The 11,320-nt window shown below is 31.9% G+C and overlaps 1 long non-coding RNA gene across 1 annotated transcript; it reads right to left on the bottom strand.

The window, feature by feature from the left end:
• Positions 1-345: 345 nt before the first annotated feature.
• Positions 346-3,136, bottom strand: LOC126888033 (uncharacterized). The gene is made up of 3 exons (XR_007699359.1): positions 2,888-3,136; positions 2,330-2,636; positions 346-1,909 (listed from the first exon to the last, which is right to left on the bottom strand). It is a non-coding gene; the product is annotated as an uncharacterized LOC126888033 (long non-coding RNA).
• Positions 3,137-11,320: the final 8,184 nt, after the last annotated feature.

Consider the following 11,320-nt stretch of genomic DNA (forward strand, 5'->3'; position numbering starts at 1 on the left):
GTGAAATTTTAACCGTAGAAAGACATCTTTATGACTTGTATTTACATGATATAGGGCTTTTCACTCAGTCATTTGTTTCGAGCTTCTGTCATGTGTTGTCTAATATTAATATATCTATGTCATATGTTATTGATATTGCCAATGTTACAAACCAAAGATGTATGACGTAGATATATTAATATTATGTGACACTTGACCAAAGCACGAAACAAATGACAATCGATGAAAAGCCCTATTCAATAGGCCATTTCATTCACAGTCATTTGTTTCGAGCTTTTGTCATGTGTCACATAATATTAATATATCTACGTCGTACGTTATTGGTATATACCAATGATACAAACCAAAGATGTATGACGTAGATACATTAATATTATGTGACTCATGACAGAAGCTCGAAACAAATGACAATCGATGAAAAGCCCTATTGGCGTCTGCATATCAGGATCCGGTAATACTATATTATTTATCTATGATCAGGATATTGCTGGGTGTACACAAGTAAACAACACTTTTTTGATTAAAAGGTTTATTTCATTAAATCAAAACTTACATGGATACAATTTAAATAAGATATTTTTTCTATTTAAGGCAATATAATATAAGATATATATTTTAGTATAACTCTCCTACATTAACAAGCTTTAACACATTGAGTGGCCATGACGTATGGGTAGCATCACGAAGGTTTTACGGAAAGTACTGACGACACATAAGTTATGTGAGTAGTACTGTGTAACTAAATAAATGATTTAAGTATGTGGTACCAGCCAAGTGGAGCTTGTTCGAGATGGGCACCAAACATGTTAATCTGGTCATGCACAGAGACTTATACTATAATATGTTATATCTCATATTGCTCACTATTGTTATGAGTGAGCCTGCATACACGAACTATAATATATTATTATGGTTCTGTGTATGCAGGCTTACTCATTACTACTGTAGTGAACAATATGAGATGTAATATTATGAGATATACCTATTATATATTATGATATAGCTCTCCATGAGTGCCAAGTTTTAAACTTAACTGATAACAACTAATGGATACCCTTTTATCCAAAATTTTATGAAAATTTTGAATGGTCATATTGGTATTAATTCCACAACCCCTTCCTATAACAATAGGCCCATTGTTGGATGTTATTGCAGTAGTTCTACTGGAAATACTTACTAAAATTGTATGTATCTGCATCACTTAGAAGTCTACCCAAAAAGCTATTAATACTCTGTAAACCATCATTAATACATCTTGTATACATAATAGGATTTTTTTTTCAGAATCAGATATTTTATTAAGATTTACTTACCATGCCCTATCTATGTGCCAGGCACTTAACAGTCTATTAGGAGCAATACCCATTACATTTGACGAGGCAATGTAAAAGGTGTCGCTTATGCCTGACATGAAAACATTTGACTATACATATAATACCAACACAGACATGTATTTAAAAAAATTGGTAAATTAAAGTAGGTATCTTTTCTATTTGAAAATAAGAAAGCAGTACAAAATCCATTCCCAAATTCATCTTTTACTAATACTGTCATAAGTTCAAAGTCATAGGAATTGAGCCCATGAGTTCCATCGATTGCGATAAAGGATTTACCAAACTTAACTAACATTTCCTTTTGGCACAGTATTAAGGAAAATAAGAAGTAAATGTTAAATTAAGAATGAATATCCATTAGTATGCCCTGTTGTTTGTAAAATAATATTGGACATGAGTCTGTAAGCATTCAACCCAAAAATAAACACTGGTTGCATCATCATTGTACATATACCCATCTTTCAAATAATGCCATAAGAGAGTTTAACGTTTGTGATATCTTTTCTTGTAAGTAAATCAATTCTTTTTAATTCGCCTCCTATGCTATTATGCTATCCTGAACAGTCTGAAGTTTACTAAAAAAGTAAAATATAGGTATAGTTTGAAATACTACTGAAACACACTAGTTTGAAATTGTAAACTCTAGTAAATATTCATGATTAATATTTAAAAAGTGGTTTAGTGGTAACATTCTTGTTCTAAATTATATTGTGTATATCGACGGTGGAAAGGCAGGACCTCATAACTGAAAAATTTGTATAAAATGAGTTACTTCGGTTTTCACTTTAGAATAAGTGTATCAGCACCTATTAAACAGCTTTTAGAGCTGGGAAAGCCTTTTGGAAGCCTTCCAGAAACTTTCCCAGCTGTAATCGCTGTTTAATAGCTGCCGATACACTTATTCTAAAGCGAAAACTGAAGTAACTCATGTTATAAAATTTTTTCAGTTACGAAGTCCTGCCTTTCCGCCGTCGATATGCAAATATTTTACTTACATTTTTGAAGAAAGTCTCAAAATAAACTTTGAAGAGATATTTATCTGATTTTGGTATTTATGTAAGTGCTCTATATCATCCTCATGCCCGTAATGTGTTTTAAAATAGTTTCAATATTTTTAGATACTATTATTCGACTAGTACACCAAATAAACACTTTGCAGGATCCTTGGGATTTTAAAGCTCTTTCTCTATCTTGTTTTGTAAAATAATTTTTTGAGGATCACATACATATACATTCATAATAAGATGTTTCATGTTCTTGTACTCTTGTTCTCTTTTCCTGTGCCATCCATACAGTGCAAATCTAAAAAAACAACATAACAGGTGATTACATGGGCAGTTATACTACTTGCAGCTTAATTTGTATCTAATCTATTATCTAGTATTACTCTCTATTAGTATCTACCTCATGGACCTATAAATAAAGAACCTATCTTTATTTATAGGTCCATGATCTACCTACATAAAACTATCTTTGAAATCTAAATTTTTGATATCAACATCAACCTTAATACTTAAAAAATCAATAATAATGTGGAAGTTATACGTACCTACCTAAAAGTTTTTGAATTGCAATTTTATCAACTGGAAAAGACTGCAACATAATGAGTTTGAAATTATGACACAGCACAATATTTATCGTTTCAATTTACATGTAAATAAAATAATAATAATAATCCTAATCACTTGTAAAAGTAAGGTTAAGATTTTTGACTTGAGAAAACAGAACTGTCAAATTTAAAACCAAACTGCTATAAAATTTTAAAATTCCCGCTAAAAGGAATCTGGCAACATTGCCGTCGTTTGCTGGACATAATCTCTCCCTAGTAGGACTACCTATATCACGTGTTGCGACGTTGCCTTTTTTACTTCATGGCTTGTAAGTGTAGGAGGCTGTGTGTGAGAACCATGCAACCGGGGCCATTTAACCTTTTATTTTTTAAAAAAGTAAGGGGTCTAAAGATTAAATTTAACGTGGTTAAATAGCCCTTGGAATTACCTTTCAAACGGTTTTTTAGATAAATCGTAATAACGTAATCGTAATATCGTAAAAACAAACGGAGTTATTAAAAAAAACAATAACATTTTTTGGAAAAATTTTTAAAATATAAATTTTGAAAAAAATTTGCTGCATAAATTTTAATGCTATCAACATGTTTGGGGGCTCATTTGATAGATATTTTTATGTACTTTGACAAATGTTTAATAACTTTATGTTACAAAATGTATCATTTTCCCGTTATTTCAGCTTGAATACTTAGATTTTTTTACTCGCCGAAAAATATATATATTCAAAAGAGAGAAAATTTTGCCGGCAATATTTTCGACCGGTATGAAAGTTTGTTACCTGAAAAATTTCATAAGCGAAAATTACCAAAATACAACGAACTTGAATGAAACCAGGAGAAAATTTTTGCCGGTAAATAATTTTCTCTCGAATGATATTCGACAAAACTATTTCACGAGACAATTAATGCACCATATCAACGAAATATAATCTTTATTTATTTGTTATTACCAGATACTTTCGTGACGGATCTGTCATAATTTTGTCGCTGAGAAATCACGTCGCTAAGGAGTTTTGTCAGTAGAAAACGATGCGTTGTTATGCCGTTTTATCAGTTAAAAACAGTCTAGTGAAATAGTCGATTAAATATAACTCACTTTTATTTAACAATACAAGGTTTTTCTAGTAAAGAGTTTATTTCATTTTTTATTAACTTCAATTTTAGTAATAATAACTTTTTTGTAAAAACTTATAGTTTTTGAGTTATTGATGAAAAATCGGTTAAAAACATGCATTTTTCTCAAGCAAAATTAAAATCTTTGATCTTCAATAACTTAAAAAGTTTTGATTTATTTTAATACCTTTATGTAACAAATTTTGCTTAGAATTTGTCCCTCTCTCGATTATGGGGTTATTTTCAATAAAATAATTTTTACCACCGAGAAGGGGTGGCATCCATCCCCAGGGTAAAAGCGCAAGTTGGCACCATGTCACCTTTGTTCCTTGAGATATCATCTAACCACTCACCAATTTTCATGCAAATCGATGGAGGTTCAACGAAATCGGAAGTAATAGCTCATATCCACCTTCAATAACTGCACTAATGATCAAAATGTCACCCACGTAAAAGTAGTCAGAATTTGTTTAACCGTTAATCACTGACATGCGGTATGCCTAGTGTGACCAACTCCAATTCAGTAGAATTCGGGATAAGCCTGAAAAAATACCTAAAATCCGGGCCTTTTTAATGAAAATCGGGCCAATTTTTTAAATATCGAACTTTAATATTACCATTTTATTTATTATTTAACATTTTTATGTTGACAATGATATTTTTGATGGGATTCAGCTACAATCGGTTGTAATGATAATTACATTTTTCTTAGTTTTTGACGTTTCGACTTCCAATCCGGAAATTGTTCTCAAAAAAGGAAAAATTAGAAAATCAACTGATGTTGAATTTCCATGTAAATATAACCTTAGGTTAATATAAAAATAACTATATCATTACAACCAATGGTGGCTTCATCCCATGAAAATATTATTGTCAAACATGCCAAAAGAAATACGCTTCAAAACATTTTTATGTTGGATTACTTCTTACTATTGTAGCTTGTTTCTTAAAATCCACGTAAATACCAAAAAATATACGTAATAAATACCACCATATAAAATGTATGCGTTTTGGATGTGTTATTAGAATATTACACTTTAGAAATTGTCGAGTTCGTTCAACCAATTCAATTTGATGTGAATTCCTCAGAAAAGTAACGTATTCAAAATTTGAAAATAGAATTCGGATGGCCTTATCCGGGACGCCGGGACACGACTTCGTAATTCGGACCATGTCCCGGATTTTTCGGGCTAGTTGGTCACACTAGGTATGCCATACCGTACTGAAAATTTATTTTGTTGTAAAACGTGTTTTATAAAAGATTCCTGTCCAACTTCAAATATTCAGAATTCATATCCGAAATTGGACATTATAATTTTATCACCCCGTAGATCGCAACGAATTTATTTGTTATTATATTTACTCATGTGGATAATTATTTTAGATACAAATTGGTCAATTATAAACAATATAATTTGGACATTAGGCAAAAGTGCTGACGAAAGTAAAACAATTTACATTAATTAGATACACAAATCACGCGGGTCCCGTGTCAACGTTGACCCAATTTAATCTTCTATAAAACTGAGATGTCTCGACTAGAGAAACAGTCTTCAACAGTCTTCAACTGTAACGCGTACAAGTTATTAGTCTTTACTCAAAGTTCTCTCGGGTCACCACCCATAGTGTACGTCTCATTAATAAATTCTCGCATTGCTATTTTGGTGTTTCCATTCTATCTGAACAACAGCATCCACTGGGCTCATAGGGGATTTTATACAATTCCCAAAAGACCATCTGGGTACCTTCAAGGGGTGTGTAATTGTAACTGATCTCAACTGCTGCAGTTTTAGTATGACTTAGTCTTTGAGCTAGTAAGTTTTCTTGCGGTTTCACCTGGGCTGATTATCGGAGAATAGACCATTTTTGGGAAAAGTTATTTACCAGCAATTTTATTGCTGGAATCGAATCTTATGATTGTATATATTAATAATATAGGTATGCAAAGTCCGCAGATAGTGTGCTACTTTTTTTATAAACAAAATGGCGCCCGAAAATTGTGTTTTTTTCAATTTTTGCTCTTTAACTCCAAAGATTTTAACTTTACACCAAAAATACCCAAATAAAAATTCACCGCAATTAAATTCTGCATAGAAACGTGTTTTTTTCGATTTACTTTGACGAAAAATTTCCCCGGAAAAGCGGGGTTTTCCAACAAAATCTTTAATTTTCAACTAAACTTTTAGATAAGTAATTGTTAATCAATAATTAAATAACTTGGTAATGTAAAAGCCCTTTTCGTATAAATTATAATTCCAGAAGACGATGGAAATTGAATGAACAGTTTAGCAACAATTGAATTGTTAATTAAAAATTTACGGTAGATATAATAACGAGAATAATTAAAATGTATAAGAATAACTATGATTTTTTCATAAAAAGACACTATACCTATCTAATGTACTTTACAAAATTGAAATTGGACTATCTAGGCGGCCTCAGGAATATTTTAAAATTATAAAGAATTTTTTGGATTATAAACAAATAGAATATCTCGGGAAATATTAAACTAAATTAAATATTAAAAATAGTATTCGAAAAACAGCGGCATGACGCTTCTTTTAAAAGAAAAAACGTTTAATTATGATGAGTAGTTCCTGAGATACAACCGGTCAAATTTGACCGGAATTTACGGCAAAGATATAAACAATAGGATCATGCCTTTCAAACCATCACCTTTTTATTTTTGTCCTCTTTCTCCACACCAATTTTCATATCCTTAAAATACTCATAACATATATTACTATAATAAAAACTATCGATAATACGTGCGAAAATTGACAAAAATAGCAAAATTCCAATCAAAAATTAGGTTGGAGAAAATGTAACCCTCAAAGTTCAAAATCGGTATACTTAAAAAAAATGCATTTTCTCAGCTTCCCATGGAGCAATTTCCTTCATTCTTTTTTTGTTTCTAAGTAACTAGGCTAGAGCCATCGAACTAACGCATTATTAAATGTCAAACTTGCTTTTATTTTGTTATAATAAATTAATTTATTTATTATAACACAAAATTTTAATTTGTTTAAATAAAAATTGTTTAAATAATTACACAGCTTTCAAATGAGAATATTTATGTTTTTAACTTTAAAAGGTACACTTGTATTAAGTTTATCTAAAAAAAGCCTACAACTGGAAAAAATATGTAGTTTTCTGTTCTTATAAATAAATTAATCTATTATAACAAAACAAAAGCAAGTTAGACATTTAATAATGCGTTGGTTCGATGGCTCTACTCGAGTTATTAGGGAACAAAAAAAAAATGAAGGAAATTGCTCCATGGGAAGCCGAGACAATGCATTTTTTAACGTATACCGATTTTGAACTTTGAGGGTTACGTTTTCTCCAACCTAATTTTAGATTGGAATTTTGCTATTTTTGGCAATTTTCGCACGTATTATCGATAGTTTTTATTATAATAATATATGTTATGAGTATTTTAAAGGTATGAAAATTGGTGTGGAGAAACAGGACAAAAATAAATAGGTGATGGTTTAAAAATTATGATCCTGTTGTTTATATCTTTGCCGTAAATTGCGGTCAACTTTGACCGGTTGTATCTCAGGAACCACTCGTCACAATTAAACGTTTTTTCTTTTAAAAGAAGCGTCCTGCCACTCTTTTTCGAATACCGTTTTCACAATTTCATTTAGTTTATTATTTCCTGAGATATCCTAGGTATTTAAAATGGTTAACTTTTGTTATTGATTCATTACTGACAATTAGTTGCATAGGGCCGAACGTCTTGTTTACTAACCACAAGTAACTTTGTCTTTGTTGCATTTATGTTAAGTCCGTTATTGGAGCATTCTCTAGTGACTCGATCTATAAGGAATTGAAGATCTTCGATATTTTCAGCCATGATCGAAGTGTCGTCTGCATATCTGATGTTGTTAATAGTTTCTCCCCCGATTTGAACTCCACATTGTCCTTCCAAGGCTTCATTAAAAGTTATTTCTGAGTATACGTTAAACAAAGTTGGGGATAACACACAACCCTGTCTGACACCTCTTTGAATGCAAATTTTGTCTGTTTCTTTGCCGTCTACCAGAATAGAAGCTTCTTGATTCCAATATAGATGTTGTAAAAGTCTCAGATCTTTATCATATATTCCAATCATTTCTAGATATTCAAACAACCTATCATGTTGAACTCTATCAAACGCCTTCTCAAAATCTATAAAGCAGATGTAGCATGATCGTTGGAGTAATGTTAACATTGAGAACAAAGCTTCCCTTGTTCCTAATCCTTCTCTGAAACCGAATTGTTTGTTTCCCATTGTCTCTTCACATTTCTGCTTGATTCTATTAAGAATTATCTTAAGAAGTAGCTTGAGAGAGTGGCTCATGAGACTAATTAGTCTAAAGTCTTTACATGATGATGTAGTAGGTTTTTTGGGAGTGGAATAAATGTAGACTCTAACCATATCTGTGGCATCATTCCAGTCTCGTATATATGGTTATAAATGTTTGTTAGTTGTGGGACATTGTCGTCATCCAGAAGTTTGAGACAGTCTGATGGTATTTGGTCAGGGCCTGGAGATTTCCCATTTTTGCTCTGTTTGATGGCTTTCTCTACTTCTGCTTTTAAAATACTATGACCAGTATTCGTATACTTTGTGGTGTTAAGTGGTGGCCTCGTATCCAGGAAGAGCTCTTTTATGTAGTAAGTCCATTCTTCCTTTTTTTCATCCAAGTCGAGAATTATTTTACCTTTGGAGTTTCTCATAAAGTGAGGAGTCCTTTTTCTCTGAGTGTAGGTAATTTCTTTAAGCTTTTTATGTATATTAAACTCGTCATGTTTTCTTTGTAGTTCTTCCATTTCACGACATCTTTGTTCCATCCAGTCCTTTTTTTCTCGCTTAACCTCGTATCTTATTTGTCTATATATATCTCTCTATACCGAATCTCGTCTTTGTTTTTCCAATTTCTTCTTTGTTGAATTAGGTCTAGTATTTTATCGTTATCGGTCATCCAATCCTTTTTCTTTATTGGGTCTTTTTCTGGTTTCAAAACTTCGTTTGTTATGGTGACCATGACGGAATTCATGATATCTAGATTTTGACCGATATTTTCTTGTTCAGATCTTTCTAACTGTTTTTTAATCTCACGATTTATCTTATTTCCGAACTCATCTGCTATTACGGCATTTCTTATAAGTCGAGTATTAGGTTTCTTCTGCGTTGTGGGAGCTTTTATTCTTTTTAGTTTTAGTTTGAATCCAGTACAGAGCAGATTATGGTTAGCTGCTGCGTCTGCACCTGGGTATGTTTTTAAACCTTCTATTATTGATAATGTAGTCAATTTGATTTCTGACTATCTTTCCCTCTTGATCAGCTGAAGATTTCCAGGTATATAGTCGTCTTTTAGGTTGCTGAAACAAAGTATTTGCCATAATGCATTTCTCTTCTTGGCAGAAATGTATTAGTCTTTGCCCTCTTTCGTTCCTTTCTCCAAGTCCATGTAACTGGTGCAACCTCACTTTTGCGACTGACAGTGACAGTTGTTTATAGTTAAATTTTATATTTATATATGTTTTATTTTATATTTTATTAATTTTTCTAGTTAAATTTTATATTTCATATTTAATTAATAACTATTTGTCAAAAATATTACATAATTTGGAATGGTATATTCCTTAGAACATCAAGTTCTATTCTGTAACTGGTGCATAAGGTCAAATATTTCGGTCCCAACAAAATCAATGGAAACGACAGTCAGATTCGCTTCTGTGTGGTTAGTTATTCTGTGGTTTTGACAACCTTGTCAAAGAATTAATTTGTGTATGTATTTTCATATTAATTAAATAATTTGATTAAAATTTGGTCATTTTTTAAAGACTCGTAGAAAAAATATTGTTCCTAACGCTTTCAAAAAGTCTCTTTTCCGCACTCGACTGCTTGCCGAACTCCCGCTTCGCGTCGTTCGGCAAACTGCAGTCGCGTGCGGAAAAGTATGACTTTCTGCACTTGTTAGGAAAATAACTATTTTCTACGGCCGTGCTAAAACAGCCACTTTGTCGCACGATCAGTCATGATCAGTTGATTTGGATATTTTTGTTTTCTTTTTGACAGGGTTTTGTATAGTAGTTGATGAGGACTTAGGTGGAAGCATTGAGTTAGGAATTGGAGGTAGAGCAGTAGTGGGTGAAGTGAAGGTGAAGCTAAGGTAAGGCGAAGTTAGTCATTAGAACGTGATTTTTTTCGCCAATTTTTTGATTACTCAGCTCGGAATAGGAGGAAGGTGTAGAGGTATTTTTTCGGATGATAAGTTAGAAATATTCGGAAGGGTGTTACTTGTTACTAGTAGTTAAAATAACAAGGAATCAGTGTTCTATATCTGATGAGATAAAATTGATATCGGAGACGGGTTAGGGGGAAGCAGCGTTGTGTTAGATATTGGAATATGACTCTTCAGTATGTCCAACTTATTTGCAAAGAAAGTATTTTAGTTTGTCGCTTGAAATAAACATTCTGTGAATTTAGTTATCAAAAGAAATGGTAGTCGATGTTTGCAGAGAAAACCGTCAGTGTTAGGCTAAATATAAGTTACATTTAACGTAAGAAATGGGAGGGGTAAGTGTTACTAAAATTGAAGAAAAATCTTCTGTGTAACAGGTATATTTATTAAAAAAAAACCAAAAAATGGCTACAAATACAAAACAGAACGTTTTCCCTCTAAAGAGAGCATCATCCATGGTGTACTTTGCAAGCTCTACATACTAAGCCACCAAAAACACATGGGTCGACATTTTAACCCTTAAATTGACGACTAAAAGTTTTACATTAAAATGGTATGTAGGTACTAAATCCTGAATGGATGAAATTAATAAAGATACCCTGAGGCATTATATGACTATTCCACGAAGCACGTGGGTTGTTGAGTCGAATTCTCTGTCTTTACAAAGAAAAAGGTGACAGCCAACTCAATGAAATTTTTCCTTAAGGTAAGTGTTAATTCTAGATCGATCCTGGAGTGGTTTTTCAATTATGGGATAAAGAATGAATTGTCCCTAATGAGAAATTAGTATCCTTTTTGTAAGTGAAACATAAAAAAGTCTGCATATTAGAATAATTTTTGTAATTACTGAAATGCTTTGATCAATACTTAGAAGATTTTCAACTTGAAGAAGACAGGTACATACAGATACGACCATAGAAAATACTAGATGCAAAGTGTACGTTTTTGGAGCTAACAATATTACCTACTGATTTAATGTAATCAAACAGTACAGTATTAGACAGGGAAGGTTTTATGATCGCTTGATATCGAGATGGTATATATAATAATAAAAAACTTGTTTTTAA

The sequence above is a fragment of the Diabrotica virgifera genome, chromosome 1, assembly GCF_917563875.1.
Source record: "Diabrotica virgifera virgifera chromosome 1, PGI_DIABVI_V3a".
Lineage (NCBI taxonomy): Eukaryota > Metazoa > Arthropoda > Insecta > Coleoptera > Chrysomelidae > Diabrotica > Diabrotica virgifera.